Below are 19,033 nucleotides of genomic sequence, written 5' to 3' on the forward strand. Positions count from 1 at the left end.
ACAGGAGGCCGATGCATCAATATTCTACAAGGTTCGCTGTGATGCATTTTTGATGACTGTTTGCACAAATTCTCCCCTCTCTGTTTCACACAGATGATGATTGTGCTTATTCAGTTCCCTTTATTTTCTTACACTAGGCCTGGAATAGAGGTCACCAAAACGAACAGGCAACTTACAGAGTGCCATTTATGTCACTGTTTTAAAATGCAGTGAACTACAGCAAAGACTTTACGAAGACAGTCTCTAAAGCACATATTACCATCTGCTGAGCTCTGATGAAATGAGGTCACATACTGTAGCCCATACCTCTGCACCGTTTCAGCCCAATCTTATTATATCTGCAGTATTTTAATCTGCCTCACTAAGCTATTGTTGAAACATTCTTGAAACTGTGAGACTAGAGAATGATAGCAGTACATATAGCTAAACCTTGTGAGTTTACATTTTAATTTACATTTTATAAACATTATTATTTCATTGATTAGTTATTTGTATATTATATATATGTGTGTTCCTGTAGCTCAATTGGTAAGGCACTGCCTTATTAAGCACAAGGCTGGGGGTTCGATTCCCTGGGAACACATGACAAGTAAAAATTGATAAAAAATGATTGCACTGTAAGTTGCTTTGGATAAAAGTGTCTGCTAAATGCATAAATGTAATTAAAATTGAATAACAAATATTCAAAAGTTTGTGTTCGCTTCTATTTTTTTTAAAGGTTTTGAAAGAAATCTCTTATGCTCAGAAATGCTGCATTGATTTGATTAAACATACAGGAAAAAACAATAATATTGTTAAATATATATATTTTTTTTTTCAGAATTCTTTGATGAATTGAAAGTTCAAAAGAACAGTATTTATTTGAAACCGAAATCATTTGTAGCATTATAAATGTCATCACTGATCAGTTTGATGAATCAAAACAACAAAAGTATTAATTTCTTTCCAAAAATTGTACTGAGCGCAAACTTCTAAGCAGTAGTGTAATTAGTATGGCATATTAACCATATTTAACAACATCATATTTTATCATCATCATCATCATCATTTTTTCATATCATTCTTCAAATTTTCGCAGTCTAAAAGGTCACAAATTAATTTCCATTTTTACTTGCATACTATTATCCCCCTAATACTGTTCGATGTGCTTATTGAATTCATGCACATTTAAATCACTGTCAAAGGAATCACAGCAGGAAGGATTCTGGCAAAAGTTAAAAATTATAAAATTAATCGGGAATCCATTCCTGCCTGCAGTGTTTTGAATGAACTAGTTCAGATGCCCTGAAGGTGTTGTGCATGTGCACACGTGTGTGTACAGATGCAGGTGTAATAAAGGTGTTCGCCCATCATTCAGCATGCAAACACACACACACACACACACTTACTATCCTTTACACATCCCCTCACATGCCACTGACTCATCTCCTTCCTTTCAGACCCCTCCCCATGAGCACAAGAGCTCGGGCTAATCAATCTTTTTTTTTTTTTTACCAACATTTTTATTCTCTCTTGCTCTCTTTTTCTGTGTTATGGAGAGTCTCAATATCAATCAATAAAAAGCTCCTTGGGCTCTGAAGGTTTAAGGTCACGAGTGCGAGTGTGCATGCTGCAGTGTAGGTAGGGCTGGGCGGTGTGACCGTATATACCATCAAACAGAAGAAGTGACTTTGCATTTTTGGTTATACTATCAGTAAATCCATATGACCATATATTTATATATATCAATTTCAAGTATAAAAACAACATATTGCAATATTTACTGTTACAGTGACATAAAAATACTCATATTGTATTATTTATACCATAAAAATCTGGGTCTTACCACCCATCTCTATGCAACTGGAAGCCATAAAGCTCCACTGCTGCTGACGTTCTGTAATAGCAGCACATGTGACCTCTTATCAGCTGCACACGCTTCGTGAGGGAAAGCAGAAGAGATGCTGTTCACACGTGCTGGAATCATCTGCATAACTCACACGCTGATAAAACCATCGGTTCACCCCATTAACAGAGTACGCTGCACCCAGACCTCTCGGCATGATCATCACACTATTATGAGGCAACAAAATCCAGCCACATTTTCAATGCACCAAAAGAGATACATCCCACCAGTTAGCGCTAGACCGGTGCTATTAAATGAACAAAAGTTAATGAGCGTAGCTGACCTACTCGAGACTAAATCGGTAAAGCGTAATCAGTGATCTGTGTAGTCAAGAATGACCTTTACATTCACTCTCCATTAAAAAAAAAAGTTCCACGAATCTCTAAAAACAAGATCAGGCAGCGAGGGGTGAACTGCGTATGCATTTGACGTATACAAGTATGCATAGTGAGCCTGAGTCCAAGTGTGCATCAAGATAACACTCAAAAACAAGCACATAATAGCATGTAGGTTTAATGCATCAGTGTTAATATACACTGCATGGTACAAACAGCAACCCTAGTCATGTGGCTCAATACACAACCATGCAAGGCTGCTGACCCACTGTTGACTGTGTACTGGCATGTTTTCAAGCTGTATGGTGAATTTTATGAATACATTTAAGGATAATTAGAGGCAGAGCATGTAAAAAGCAAAAGAAAAGACACAAAATGTGACCTTTATAAGCTCGTTGTTGATCATTTCCTACTGCAGGGCGATCGAATGCAGCATCTGAGACTGAACGGCTTCTGGACACCACTGTTATCTGGGATTTCTGTTATGGATGGATAGATAGACTGATTGATTTGAGCACAATTCAGTTATGCCATCATTCTAGTAGAGCTGCAGGTTACTCATTCATTCCTTGCATTTAGGAGCTAATAGGCTCTTATCTGGGTGCCCTGTTCCCTTTGAGCCTACTGCTATCTAAGATATGTTATATATAGCCGTTATCCTCAGTCTCACGACTGGCACTTACACAAGCTGCTTGTGACGGGCCAGGTTTTGAATGCTGCCCATGCCAAATGCAGATGGAGCTAGTGGCTCTCTCCTAACCCTCCTACCCCAGAAACAAAGACGCAGACATGCACGCATGCGGCCCTTTGAGACACATCCTGCCTGGGCTGTTAAATGGATTCCCTCACGACTCAATCCATAAAAAAACTTGGGTGTAGTAGCTAGCCGGCCTCACACAGGAAGGATTTTGTAGCACCATTTCACCAGTAGCAATGGGTTCATGAGGTTCGCGGTACATCCTGTTGACCTCTATTGACCGTCTGACCCTTCGCTCACATGACCGTAAATGAAATAAAGATGATTGACTGTAGTGAAAAGAAATAGAGGAGATTTCCGTCAAGACCCATTCTGCAAATCCAAATTAACAGCGGGCGAACTGAAGTAGGGCAGTTAAAGGAAGATCTGGGCCATTCATGTACAGTTGAATGAACTGCTAAAAGAGAGATGCATGATACCTTAGTCTCAGATCTGGCCTTTCTTTTCTATCCGTCTAGGAATTAACTGTCTGCAGTGTCCACAGCCTCGCTATCCCAGCAGGCCACCTTTATATTCCCAATTCTGAAACCAGCCTAGCCCTTTAAATGTAGAGCTTACTGAACCCATTCTTCCTTCAGACCTTTGCTAACGATCCCCATGTAGTAAATTTCCACACACTCTCTGTTGGAATCCTAGACAAAGTTTCACAATCAAATGTTGAGACATTGGTTGATGCAATCAAAAATGACAAAAAAACGTTTTACCGTAAATTTGGCTGTTTCAATCTTCAACCTCATTGAGTCAGTGGGATTGACAGTGTTACATTTGGGTGTAGACAATTTATGGCCGTTTAGATTGCACTTCTTCAAAATTTCCCTTTTGATTTATCAGATATTCCACTCCTCAAATCCAGCTTAGAAACATTAGCTGTCTACTTCCATCAGAGACACCCAGAAACACTCGCTGTATAGCTTTCATCATAAAACATCTTGAGCTGCTCAGTGAAAAACATTTCAACATCGGCGTTGACAAGTCTCAGGCTGTGTCCTGGAAGTTTTCTGAGAAGCAATCTAACAGCCACAGAGGTCAGTTTTAATCCTGCTTAATTGTTTTCAGATTAGCCATCAGACTCAGTCTACATCTTGTAGGCTGAGACGGGTATCAAGTGCAAACCAAGGACAATGGCACTGGTCCGAGTAAGACGCTATTATGCAGAAAGTCTGAGAGCTAGTGCCCTCGAGCGCAACCCCACTTCAGCCAGGTAGGACAGTAATGGGATCTGATTAGAAAGCGGATTCTGTACTTAGAGACGGGGCTTTGATAGACGGCCAGTTCAGTTGTGAAGCTAGATTCACATGAGAAATGAAAAAAAGCTCCATGTTCAAATCCCAGCTGGACAGAAGACCCATTAAAAGCACTGCTATAAATGTCGATGTTTCCTGAAATTACACCCTTATAAACACATTATGCAAGCAATCAAGATTAAGTTGATATCCATTAATTATCACCAATCTACATGTTCTTTCTGTCACAAGTGTTTTCTAATGCATGACAGTCATTATTTCGGTCTGGCTGTTCTTAACTGACATCACTTGATAATCCATAGACACTAAAAATATGTTTGTTAAGTCCTTAACAAGATTTAGAGGTGTAATAAGAAACGTACGTTAGGAGAGGCCAAACATCACATGGGTTAATAAAAAAAATTGGTTGCAGGACAACAACAAAAAAAGACAATCAATCAGTAAATCTAGAAATATTGAATGAGGTCAAGAAGTTGGTCAAGTATTACCTCTGTGTGTCAATAAAACAGTAATAAGTAAAAAACCTGTTCAGGTATGGTGCATTATAATGCTTTATAAATCTTCATACTGACTCTGTAGTCTCCAGAGTTTGGTGCATGCGGGCCTCAGGTGTTATGTACTTCAGTTGAATGAATGGCCACATTAAGTGTAAACTGATAACATAATATTCATAACATTCTTAATTAAAACGATCCTCTGAGAAGATAAAAGAGGTACTCAAAAAACCAGTGCCTCTTAGACATTAAATATAGTAATTCTGCACCACACCAGTCGTTTGGCTGGAAATGGTATTACAAATATAGAGAATGCATTTATTGTATAATGCATTGGGGGCGGGGGGAGGGTTGGTAAAGCGGCTATAAGTGCATAAAAACTTATTGGCATTTTTTCTGCTTGAATATCAGCACTGATGCCTTTTTCATTCAATCCCACAGATAGGTGTTTTGGTTAGAAGATGATCCTAGTAGGAGAGACTGCTGCCAGCATCTGTTCTTCCATAAAGTCATCTCAGAGAGTGGGCGACTATGGGGAGGGGTGACGTTTGAACACTTAATAGAAAATCACAGCAACTATTATTTAATGTGCAGCTACTCTCATGCTCAGGAAATGTGCTATTCTTATCATGTCAGATCAACACTGTGTCTCAGAATCTCTCAGTGTCCAATAAATGAATCTGTTCTGTAGTCCTGCAATAAAAAAAGCAAAACAGTAGGGATGTGAAAAACTAGACATTTTCAAAAACCGCAAGTTTGGTAAATGTCTAGTCAACTAAACGGTCTTGGAAGCACTGGAAAATTAGGCTGGTTTTGGGTTTGTCTGACCCTGGTCAGATGAGTTCTCCTCCTTAAAAATAGTCTTCTGATGCAGCAATCACCAAAGACATCTGTCCCTATTGTACATGTAAACTGAAAAGACAAAAGAATAAATAAGGCCAAGATGCAAATATGTCGTAATTATGGCTGCTAAATGGATATATTCTCCAATTTAAATATATGACGCCGAGTCTCTCTGAAACCAAAGCTCTCAAGGTCACCCACAGTTCAATATGCACCATATTAAACATGAAAGCATACCCAAGCACTGATGTAAATATAGGCACGGGCGCATACATGAGAAGTCAATGCATGTCTGCAGTACAAGAAAAAAACACGAATGGGAAATCATCAGGAGATCCAGAAGGTAGTCAGCAATTCTTCCTCTGCTTCTAACCTGGATCCATTTCACTGACACAATGAGAGCACTAGTCTTGGGTTTCAGAGCCTTGTATAAGGTTGTTGACTGGTGTCACATTTTCCTGCAACGCAATGCAGAGACTTTGTCACAAGACTGTAGGTGCGCAACCCTTCATTATCTTCAACGGGGGTCCGTCGCTCTTCAGACCGAGGCCATTTTACCTGCAGTCACGACTGTGGGTGAGGGGAGGACAATACAAGCACTGTTTCCAGGCAGAAACCAGACAGCAGTATCTTAGGAAATTCAAACAACCAGAGAGAAATATCAGACTCACATTGATTACAGATTACCAGCTGACTTTGATGAAGATGTGAAAATAAAATAAAATAAAATGCTTGAACTTGTTTATAGATGGAGTTGCTCTCATTGTGTCTAATGTGTTCAATCTGTCCAGCTGACACAGATGGGATGAAGGGAATATGCTCAATTACACCTGAGAGAGAAAGGTAACATAGAAGGTAGATGCAGGGAGGCAAAAATGCAAAATTAGTCTTTTCAAACTCGGGTGGCCACAGACAGATCACGATGCCTGAGGAAGATGGCATCAACCCAACTTGTTTCTAATTCACTGGGAGCAGTCAGTGTCTGAGCTCTTAGTAGATGTGCATGGCGGTAATTAAATCAAAATGTATTTCTTGCTCACTCTGCTCACGCATGAGGGCAGAAGACAGTGTTTCGAAATATAAGTGACCATCTAGAGTGACCATTCCCTGCAATCTTGATAATAAGGTTAATCTGAGGCTGTTCTGTCCTTGTATTATTCTTCATGACGCATGTTTCATACTTGAAACGTGTATTCCTAGACAGGTTTGCTCCAGAAAACACCAACCCCATTTGGGAATCACAGCAAGAAAGCCTTAGTGCAAACACTACTGCAGCATTTAATGCAGGTCTGCAGTGACCATGCACAATGCAGATGATGCATGCTACACTGATGGGTGTTTTGAGATAACACTGGGTTAATAGGATTACATGCCTTTTTTTTCCATCTGTTGCGAAGGTCATGAGTCTGGGTCAACCAATATCAGCTCACGAACACCACTAGGGGCCAGTCAAAACCCTTAAATCTTCAGTAAACAGTCGCTCCACATAACCATGGAGTCAACATGTGCTTTGACATGATGAAGAACACTTTATAGCGTTATATATAGATGCCCAGTGTCTATTTCAGAGCATGCACATAAACTTGCAGTGTCAAGGAGAGAACCATGGCTCATAGTAAATGGCACTCTCCCGTAGGCCTTGGCCTCGGGTAAAAAGCCCCCAAGTCCTCCTTTGACTGCACCAAGTGTGCATCTCTAAGACTAAATATGGGAAAATATTTCCACTGCATTGGTCCAGTGGTTGCACTCCAGCTGTCCCTTAGGAGAATTGTTCCAATGCAGTGAAGTGGAAAAAGGCATGAGAGAGTTAAACATTAGTTCCTGAATTCAACCAGGCTATGCACAGCATGGTGGGTATTCAAAGAGGACAAAAAGAAAAAGGCTAAGAGCGCTGGTGCTAAAAACACAGTCGTGCAGAATGTCATGGCTACCGCCATTAATCTTGATCTCCAGTTTCTTCCACTGCTGGCCAAGGAGTCAAGGTAAAGAATATTCTCATTTCTATTTTAGGGGGTCACTCTGCAAGCACAGGGTTTGTTTTGAAATCCAAGAATAGACCCAAATGTCGAGGTGACCTTTGCTTGTTGCATCCAATGGTTGAAAGGACAGTGCTCCGACAGCTGTTCAAGTCGCAAACAGAACTGTGCGGCAGCGCTCTGATGTGAGAGGTTGTATTAAGAAAGCGATTCAGTATTATAAGCACAGCTAGTCACTGTGAATATATAGAATGGAAAATATGCTGTTTTGGCTATTTAAGCCAACTACGACACCGTTATGTTTTGAAGAGACTGTGAATGCTCAAACATCTGCGAACACAAAGGTACCATGTTGTAGTTCATGCTAAGGACATAGACCAGGGATAGCCAACCCTGCTCCTGGAGGGCTACTGCCCTGCAGACTTCAATTTCAACTCTGCTCCAACACACCTGCCTATTACTGTGAAGTATTTCTGAACAACTTGATTACAGAACTTGCTTCTTGTGTGCTTGTTTGGGGTGTAAGCTAAACAAGATGGTAGCCGCCCATCAGAGGCAGAGTTGGCTACCCCTGATGTAGACTGGCAAAATAAAATCATTGTGCCATCAACAAGTGACCTTTTAAGAAAAGTTCATCCATAGAAAACCTGCCTGGCAACTGCATCCATGCTGTTACTTTTCTGTGCAATAAGGCAGTGTTTAGCTTGCTTAATCTCCCCCCAAATACTCACTGCTGGCTTTCTGAGTCAGCACTGCTGCATGTGGTCTTTGGGCAAATCTTGAGTGGTCCACAGGTCATCTCTGCGGTGGCTTTCTGGGTGAGCTCTGAAGCGGGAAGATGACTCACCCTGAATTTCTAATGCTCAAACAGAAGGCAAAACCATCTGCCAGCCCTCATCTTTAAGCCATCATTTTAGCAGCAAACAGAGTTTGTTACTTGTACGATGTTCTGACATGAATTGTAAGCTAAGTGTCGCATCTTTGACCTTCACCTGCTGCTAGTCTCTAAATCAGAGCAAATATTAAATGCTGATTGTTTGCTTTAGTCTAATAAATATTAGATGGAAATACTGAACAGACTACGAGTGCATGTTTCAAAGAAATTTAGCAGATATTAGCACTAATCAACTAACTGGTAGCGATGCTGAAAGCACTGCAGTTCTTAGACTGGTGGAATGTGTTAGTGGTCAAAACAAACTGCATTTGAACTTCACTGTATTAGTGTTATTAAGGGTAATTATGGTGGGGTGATTCCTCCACTTCAGTTTCCCTCTGTGATAATGTGAGAGAGCTGTCATGTCAAGCACATTACACCAGCATAACACATGCGCTAGACTCAACCCCTGAATAGTAGGGGGACTGAAGGTTGTAACAGATGTAGTGCTAGGATTCATCCCATTGAAACACCACTGGCTGTCTCCTGTTTTCAGCTGCATTCTTACTAGGTGAAATGGCAATTTCACCATCCACATCCCTGTGGTGGTGCAAGGTTAATCGTTTTCCCAAACCCTATACTGTACTACACAGGATACAACAAACCATTAACTTTCAATTTATCTGCCTCTTTATCTGACAGTTCTTGCCCGGAGAGGATAAGGTGAGAAATTCCACCTGTTTCATTGTTTTATTTCCTGAAGACAAGAATTCCGGAAGAATTTCCTTTTTGTTGTGGAATGTTTGTAATGGCAAAAATTCCACAATTTTCCTTTCCACTATAACTGAAGGAAAGCCAAAAATATCCTATGTGTCCAACCTCTTATGACGGAACCACCTCCAAGAAGAACTTTTTTCTTCACATGTCTCCTGTAGATGAAGTGTATTGATATTGTTTCTTTTGATTTCTTGAAACTCATTATTTGGCAGAGCGGCTATGTCAATAGTGCAAGGTCTGAGGACCCCTCATAGCTTTTACACTATGTGTACTCAACCATGACAGTTCAAAGCCAAACTAATTCCAAGTGAATAAAATGCTAATAATAAAAATATTAATTTTCCTTTTGGCAGGCCAACAAGACAAACCCTTCCTCTACATTTTTAGGGAAATTTGTGTAGTTATGCAGTTCACGTAATCTTCCTCGTTTCCAATCTTGATTCTTCAGTGGCCACATTTGTTGAAAACTAGAAATCCCAAATGTTTGTCCCCCAACACAATATGTTAAAGAGTATAATTTTTGAGTTCCTTAGTGTCTGATCCATGTGCTAAATGCTTTAGGTGTTTGTCTGTCTATCAAAAGTTGTCCGGTATCATTCTGAAGCCAGACAGTTGGTCTGCCACCTGCACTCTTTCCTCAGTGTGAGTGCGAGTACATCGGATTTTGTACTCCATATCCCTTGACAACCCACAGTGTTAGTCTCAGCATTCCTTCCGGATAAGGTCAGGTCTTTCTGGTGCAAATATCAGGATCTCCAGCTTGGAACTACATGGGTAACAGATCTCTCCAAATCTGTTGGCATGGCACGGAGAAATTCCAGTATTACAGTAACAATACCTGACTCCAAGCACAAAACCCCACCAACCACATCTTATAGTCCACCCTGGGCAGTATCAGATTAACGTGATCTTTTCCTCTGGCAGTATCCATTAATAATAAAGACTAAAAGAGCAGGGACTGAATACGTTTTATTCCAAACAGCACAACCTTCAATGTACTGTGCATCACTTGGGCCACATAATAAAAGCCTTTAATAACTCCTAATGCTTAGCTGATCTTAAACCGGCTCTCAAATACAAAACAAAGAGCTTTAATTCAGCAAGGGCTAGTTTGTATCGAGTAATCCACTGACCTCACACTCTCCCCTAGAATCCTGCATGGCATTTGTTGTGCTGCTGTGTTAAGGAACATGAAAACACACAAGGAACTTGTTCATCTTTAAGGATCTAATGGGGCACTCAAAGGCCATCGAAAGAGAAAGGAAAAACCTGTAATTGGCTTTGATTGTGAGCTTTGAACTTCCTTGGCAGCTTTTCAGTTTGGATGGTTTTGTCGGGTTGTAGTGTTTCGAGGTACTGACTATGAGATATGCCCATCGTGCCAAAATATTCTGTCCCATTCATTGTTTCATAGTAATTCAATGAGGTTTGGTGCGTTTCAGCTACTGATGCCTAATCTTGTTGCTGAGAAACTGAAGTGGAACAAGGCCAAGCCTGGTAACTGATTTACAAACAACTCCACAATGGTTCTAGAAGGTGATTAATCTTAACCCATTCAGTCATTCTGCATTCACTTCACAACAAACACTCAGACTGGACCGGCTTTTCATTATCTTTTTCCACCTATTGCAAGAGTGCAAGGTCTGTTTTATGAAAAAGAAAGTTTATGTCACGCAGGTTATAAAACACACTAAAATATTGTGCTGTCAGTGCAGTGATCACATTTCACATCATTTGAGTGCTGGCCAAGGTCCTGGCCATTTTTCTGTAGCTTTTCAGTCACAGATGGAGGAATTAACTGCAGGTGTGAGTGCTTCCACTGCTACCTGACCAACTGAGTTGTAGAATGACTGATTCATTCTTTTAGTGGTCAGTCAGTGCCTTTGCATCTTACAAGGACCCTCGACTCAGCTGCTTTGGTCTCAGTGTATGAGAATGAGAGGCTAGAGGCGGCACTCATGTCCTTAGCCGACCCACATACACGTGACTGAAGTGAGAGCTGCATGAGGCACAAATACGAGGGAGTGAGGGGCAGAGGGAATTGGTGAAAGAGCAAATGCTAAAAAGAAAGAGATATTAGAGAATCAGCAAATAGCGAAGCAAGTAGGCCAAAGCAAAAGCTGGATACTTTCGATGGACAATTTTTTTCTCTCTCACTATATCTCGGTACCATTACAAGGTGCATCACATTGGTTCTTTCACAGCTCACTGCTTCCGTTCTCTCGCTTTTCCTTTTTTCCCAACATCTCCAATCCTCTTCACTCTCTTTGCATCAAAGCAGCAGTTTGTGAGCTGCTATCTGCAGCGCTTGTGTATAACAGACAGCTGTCACCTGAGGTGACTCCAAAGTGGGACATCAATTACCAAAATTCTGCTGATGTGTACAAAGAGTAGAGGGCAAACTCAGTGCAGGGACACATTTGCTCTGTTGCGTGGCAGCCAGATCCACACTACCTGTCCTTCCGTTGTCTGTTAAGAGTCTTGAGAAAGTGTTCCTCTTCTCCCAAGACCTATTACTCTTGTACGGCCCAGATTCATTATATGAGTATCTCACACACGTCATCTCCTCTTCCCACCATAGTCACTCTGGACATGAGCCAAAACAAATCCTTTGTGGATGGCATTCTTTAATCTCGTCTAGTGGTCGACTAATATTGTTTTTTTGACAGCCGATGCCGCTATCTTGGAAAGAAGGGGGGCAAATAGCCTATATAAAGCGATATAATTTTTTTAAGAATATTTATTAATATTTATGAAATTTTAAAGAATTTGACAATGGATTAAAACATAAATGTGTAATATAACAATACTTCTACTTTAGATGACAAAGTGTTTTTCACAAATAAATAAATATTTAATAAAAATATAATTCATAAGGAAGTAAACACTGTAACCAACAGGACAATCAGTATTCTGGCGCAATGACGCAATGTATTTTGTTTAAAGCACTATATAAATAAAGGTGATTGATTGATATTCTGGGAAGTTTGTGTGCATTGGGAATCATATCTTTCAAATAAAGCAAGGGTAACAGTCATTTTACATACAGCACACAGAGAAACATGGATATGACAAATGGCAAATGCTGGTCTGATGTGAACAAACACGCATGAGAAGCACATGGGGGAACACGTGAGAGACGCACTGAATGAAAACAAATTCACTCTTCGACTGCAGATGGTGCTAAACTACAGGAAATGTCCTTACCCTGGAAACCCCATAAATAAAGCAGCTTCTACTTTCTAAAACATCTTTAAATTATTTTAAATAGCCATTCAGATGTGTGTATTTGATATGATGTTCATCACAGTGCCAAATACTTAAGTATTAAGACTCAATAGGCTATATTAATCTGGACTACAACATGCCCTAGATATTGATTGAAAGTGTTTAGATTTTTTATTGTTAATTCACACTTTACATTAGGGCTTCATTTTTAACATTAGTTAATTCATTAAGTAAAATAAACTGCAAATGAAAAATTCATCATAACATTCATTAATTTTAGGTATTCCAATATTTAATAACACGTTGTTATAATCTAAAGTTGCAACTGTGTTATTTAATGAGCTAACATGAACTAAGACTTGTATTTTTTAACAAAAATTAATAACTTCTGTAGCAAATGTAGCTATTAATCATTTTTTTTCATATTGCTTTGTTTAACTGTTCTATCTGATTATTACACAAACTTCTATCCATATAAGACAGAACTGTTAATGCCGATGGCAAACAATAGGGAGAATGCCAGGTGCTACCGATTTCAGCACCGTCAAAATAAAAGTCAGGCATGCTTTCGAAATGACAATTCAAACACATTGGCCAAGCAGAAAAACGTATCAGCCGATGCCGATATTTGCTAAATGCCAAATATCGGCAGATATATCGGCATTGGGGATATATCGGTCCACTACTAATCTCGTCCTCCATCATGATTATCAATTACTCCATTGAAAGTGACTTAATGATTATTAATACATTGTTACACCAAAAAACTAAGTTAATTGGACAGTGAAATGAGAGACTGTCTGGAGAGCCTTTAGAAGAAAACAGAACTTAAGGCCAGAATATGCATTAGAGCAGCTGATAATGCACCAAATGACTCTGTAATTGCTGTGGCCATAAATGACTGAAATGTAGAAATATGAACTGCTTAAAACACTAATCTATGATCAGATTATTCATTATTTCCTTTGTGTTGGTTTGAACACTCATCATAGTTGTAATGTGGAATGGTTATTTCATTACAGACGCATTCAATCAAGCAAAGTGCCATTCCAGGCATCTCATCAATTAGATGAGACCCAGAGACAGATCGCAAGTGAAGACCTTGTCTCCTAGATGGCCATCGGGACCACAGAACCGGATGAGGCCTCTGCACAATCTAACTTTGCTGCAGCATGGATCAACCTGCTGGTTCGACTGGTAAGAGGAGAACTGGCCCCACCGACTGAGTCAATGTTTTTTCTCCATTCTGTCACTGATGGAGTTTTGGTTCCTTGCCGCTGTTGCCTCTGTTTTGCTTAGTTGGGGACATTTAATTCCCAGCGATGTCATCGACTTGATTGCACAGATTAGTAATCAGTGTAAAAAAATCCTTTAAAATTCCAACAAATCAGCAACATTAGCAAAGAGTATTCATTTGCTTTCACTTTCTAACCTTTGTTGCTGTTATCTCTTCAGAACTTTGGCTACTATCATATCCGTATGTTTAAACTCGGAAGCAATAATTCTAAAACATGTCAGCAATATTTTATTAACAATAAAAGTATGGCATTGAATCTTGTGATGAACAAATGCAGATAACAACAGACTCACACAAAAGCAGGGATAGGAACTGTAAGAAAAAATAAAACGTTACTGTTCCAGTTCAGATTCCACTTAATGATTTCACGGTTCCATCAAAAGTTTAAGTTTATTTTTTCTAAATTGTAAGTTTATTTTTAATAAATCAAACTGAATTGCCTCGAGATAATTTCAAAGCATACACAGCAAAAGTGTTTAGTACTTTCTATGCAATAAATCCAGCGGCTGCCATGTTTGGTGAATGTCACAAGGTCATAACATAGGCTTTTCTTTCGTCCTCAGCATGTGCTATTTATGCCTGTCAAGGTCTGGTCCATTGACACGCAACAGAAGCTATGACTCTACCCACACTTCCTGTACCTGTCCACAATGAGTCCTGTCACTCACACATTACGGCAAACTCACAGCTTATCTTTTATGATCTATAACTGCCATTTTGGGGGATCCAAGCATCTGTCTGAAACCGGTACTTACTAACTTGTAGCTGTAATTACTTCAAATTACCAACCACAATGCATCTATGTTATAAAGGCTGATTATGATTATGCATTGTGTGGGGACTTCTTGAAATATATACAATTATCTGAAAGTTGAATAAATAAGCTTTACATTGATGCATGGTTTGTTAGGATAGGGTAATATTTGGTCGAGATACAACCATAAAAAAAAAAAAAATCTAAATACAGAGAAAATCATCCCTTTAAGTTGTCCAGATGTAGTTCTTAGTGCATATTCAAAAATTAAGTTTTGGTAGGTAATTTACTAAATATCTTCATTGAACATGATCTTTACTTAATATCCTACTGATTTTTGCCATAAAAAAAAAATCTACAATTTTGACCCATACAATGTATTTTTGGTTATTTAAAAAAATATACCCCAGCAACTTAAGACTAGTTTTGTTCTCCAGGTTCACATACTAGTTTGTAGTTTCAACCTCAGCTGAGTGCAAACATGTGTCATTTGAGCTTGAAATTGTGCACAGTCAGAGACATTTCAGTTGAAAGCGTGCTCAAATGACAAGCCCTCAAACACAAGCCCCCCCGGCTACTTGCCAACGTCTAGCTGGGCTTCTGCCAGCACAATCAGCAGAGATGTCCTTGGGAGCCAAACACAACTTGAGGAATGCCTCTGTGACACATCATCACCGAGCTGCCAGGTCATTACTCACCTCTGCTAGTACTGCACTCATCATCTCAACCTGGTAAATCACCACATGCCCACGAAACAGCCCTCCACCTGCTCGCCGCAAGACCCTCAACGATCAGAGGATGTGGTCAGCATGTAAACAAATTTGCACGTAATTTACACACTCGCGACTTGAGCTACAGCCTTAAGATTCCACAATGATTCCTGGCCACAGCTTCCTTGCAGTGTCTGTATCTAATGATAATGGATGAAATGAACAATCTGCCTGTTTCAGGAGGCCATTGTGCCATTCTTGATGGCGATCAGCCTGCATCCCTTTATTTTCAGTGGCTGCGAGTGACATTTGGGTGCTTTTCATTACCGAGAGATGCGCTCCCTGAGGCTTGCAGGAGGAGGGCTGCCCAACCCATCTTCATCTCAGATGAGACCTCCAATGAGGAGGATTTTCTGAATAGCATCATAGAATGGAAAGCAATGTAATGCATGCATAAAAAAACATACTCAATGGATTTAAGCATGCATATTTGGCTTGCTTTGCAAAGTGGGCAAAGGGTCAAGAAGAATCCATCAAAATAGAAGTTGTAAAGGAAGATTAACCAAATGTGAGGAGATAATCAGTGCTTAGTGGTTAAGCTCTGGCGGTTCACAGGGTTAGGGAGCACTAGGTTTTACACTAGTTTTTGCCTAACTTGGCCTCTTTAGAGCCATTATCCCCTCTGAACTGGTGCAAAATAACTTTTTTCTTTTTAGGCCACAAAAGGCTAAAGGTATCAATATCAATCAAGTAAAAATACACTTCCGCTTGCCTTAAAAGTGGGTGTCAAAACCAGGGTGAAAACTGCTGATGGGAAGAGATCAGTGCTGAAAACTTGTTTATATGGTCAAACAGTCCTGTTAAAACAGCAAAGCCACTGAATCTGTGTTGTCGGCGTGCATGTGATTTTGGAGTTCGCACAGCACCATATTAGGAATAAGTACAGGATTGAGTAAAAAATAGAGACAAAGAGCATTCATTTCTCAAAGCGACAACTCCAGAGCCCCGGGAGAATCTGAAATCTAAGAAATATTGCGTCAATGGGTTCGAAAACAGACGCCGATGATAAGCTTCATGTTCTATCAATGCATCTGCTATCTAATCGTGTGCAAAAGCACATGTTCTCTTCCGTACGAGGAGGGGTACTTTGAACTTCACAGCTGTCTGATCAAAGGGGACGGTCTTTTGAGTTTCCACAAACAACCAATTCCGTGCTCTGTTGTCCCAATCCGTGCCTTCAAATTCAATCATGCCAGATTATATCCTACTATAGGGAGCCATAACACATGTAAATATAATCTGCCAGACAAAAGTCGAAGGGCTATGTAGCACCTGTTCTTTTTGATGCATCTGCCCCCCTCATTCAGTGACGTCTCTTTTCATCCCAAGCCTGCATCTGAAAAACGATGATAATTTGGCCTTGAAAAGAACCTGACCCTGGAGAGGATGGGAAATGTCCATCTCCCTCTCCTTATAACCATGAAACTGTGTGAAACTCATTTTCAAAAGCTCTGCAGTAAATCTCTGACAGGCAGGTTAAAACTGGATCAGGCTTTGTGACGAAAGCTGCACAGTGCACACACCCCTAAATCTTGCAGTAAATAAAACAAGACGGCTGTGAGGTGAATCGCGTCCGTCTAATGAAGGACTGACCTCATGTTCACCTGATTGGACATCCAGTGGGAGCTTTTTCCAAACAATACTAAATTTGTGGTCATCTAGATTGCTCACACTGGGATAATTAGAGCGCCAGCAAGTGTCAATGTCTGAATGACCCACGGAAATTGAGTTTTTCAACTTCCCTGTCCATGTTTTATTTTTTATTTTTATTTTTTTAATTTAATTTGAATTTTTCTGGATTCTGTTTTTTTATATACATATTCCTAGACTCTGTTTTAATCGTTAAAATAAAACATATTAATCAAAAGCATGTCTAATTAATACAAATCATCAAACTTACAAATCTTTAAGGCCCTATGAAATACAATTTGTTCTTTTTTTTAAAATTCAGTTTTATTATTAGAAACTTCTCGGATTTCCATTAATATTTTGGATTCCATTTTAATGGTTTAATTTTTATTAATATAATTTAATTTTTAGATACTGTGATTTAAATTGTTTTTAAATTTTTCTGGTAAATATATTCCTTAAAAAATTATGTTTTAACAAAAAAAAATTAGTAATAGTAGTAGTACTATCATTACATTAAGTAGCTGTGTGACCATGGACCACAAAACCAGTCTTGGGTGTAAATTTTTTAAAATTAAGATTTATTCATAATCTGAAAGCTAAATAAATAAGATTTCCATTGATGTATGGTTTGTTAGGATCGGACAATATTTATTTATAAAATATAAGTTGAATTCTTAGCAATGCATATTTTAGTAATCTAAAATTAAGTTTTGATATATTTACAGTAGGAAATTTACAAAATATCTTCGTGGAACATGATCTTTACTTGATGATCTTATATTATCTTACTTATCTTATATTTGGCATAAAACAAAAATCGATAATTCTGACCCATGCAATGTTTTTTTGGTTTATTGCTAAAATATACCCCAGCAACTTAAGACTGGTTTTGTGGTCTAGGGTCACATACATTTCTGTCAGAGTTTCTTCAAGTTAAACCAAACTTTTATTTTGAGGAGTTGCTACGAAGACCTTTACGTTTCTGTTCATATATGATATGACGATAGTTTTTTTTCTCAAAAGAAACGGTAAAATGCTCATGAAGTGACATTCAGAGCAGTTCTAGAGATGTATATGTGTTCATGTACTTGTGTATCGTGGCGGCAGAGGCTGAAAACACCACAAAGGTCACATGGGCTTCATTATGTGTATAGTAAACAAAACCTCACATCTGCATCATTCATTTCAACAGAGACACGAGAACATGAGAAAATTAAATTTAAAAAAAAAAAAAAAAAGCTACATCCTGCATGTTCTCAACAGAGAACATGCAGGATGTAGCTTAAAATTCACAGACACTAGCCCATATCAAGTCTCGATTAAAGTATACTGACCTATTTTTGATTTATTCATCCAAAATTTGGCAAATTACGTGACATTCAGCATCATGCAGTAAATTTAATTTTTATAAGTCGATTCTGCTATTCTATTTGCATTTTCCACATTGCTGAAATCATAGGGCCCTAAATCTATTTCACTCTGTTTACAAGCTTGTGTTTAAACATGTAGTAACGATTTGGAATGTTATTTAATGCAAGGAAAGCAGTGTCTGATTCCAAACCTATGTGAAAGTCTTTACATATTAATGTGTGTTACACATTATGAAAGCAAAACAGCCACTCCAGCACCGCGGATGCTGCACCGAAAGGTGCCGCCTAAGTCGGGAAAGCTCTGTGTCACCTTAAGAGCAACTTGATGTATTTGTGGAAGAGAGTGGGAGTTTACATCTTTAGGCTTTCTGTCATTGTGAATTAGTGGGCGTCAGGAATTGTAGGATGCACTTATACGAGTCAAAAGCTCTGCAATTGGAAAACAGGATGGCGTTTTTAGCATTCATTTACACACAGACGCTTCCTGCCCATGCAATTAGACATACATTTTTAAACTCTTATATTTTTAAACAAACACTCATTAGAATAATTTTAACATTGTCTTTAAGTCTGTAAAGACAGCCAGTGCTAATGTCCGGGCAACTGTACTCTCTAAAAAACATCTTCAGGTCCCCAACAATCCCTGTTTTATTAGGTGTATGTGTCTTGAAGAAACAAACACTCTAGTGTGCCTCATCCATCCTAATGACCCTTCCGTAAGAGTCGCCTCCAAAAACATTCCAGTCACTCCAAGAGCAAAACACAATTCTGTTGTGACGCTAGCAAAACAAAGCTGT

At 39.2% G+C, this 19,033-nt stretch overlaps 1 protein-coding gene across 1 annotated transcript in view; it reads right to left on the bottom strand.

The window, feature by feature from the left end:
• The window catches only part of ppargc1b (peroxisome proliferator-activated receptor gamma, coactivator 1 beta), a 48,082-nt gene that overhangs the window by 19,755 nt on the left and 9,294 nt on the right, over window positions 1–19,033 (bottom strand). The window lies entirely within an intron of this gene.

The sequence above is a fragment of the Carassius gibelio genome, chromosome A14 (assembly GCF_023724105.1).
Source record: "Carassius gibelio isolate Cgi1373 ecotype wild population from Czech Republic chromosome A14, carGib1.2-hapl.c, whole genome shotgun sequence".
In the NCBI taxonomy this organism is placed as follows: Eukaryota; Metazoa; Chordata; class Actinopteri; order Cypriniformes; family Cyprinidae; genus Carassius; species Carassius gibelio.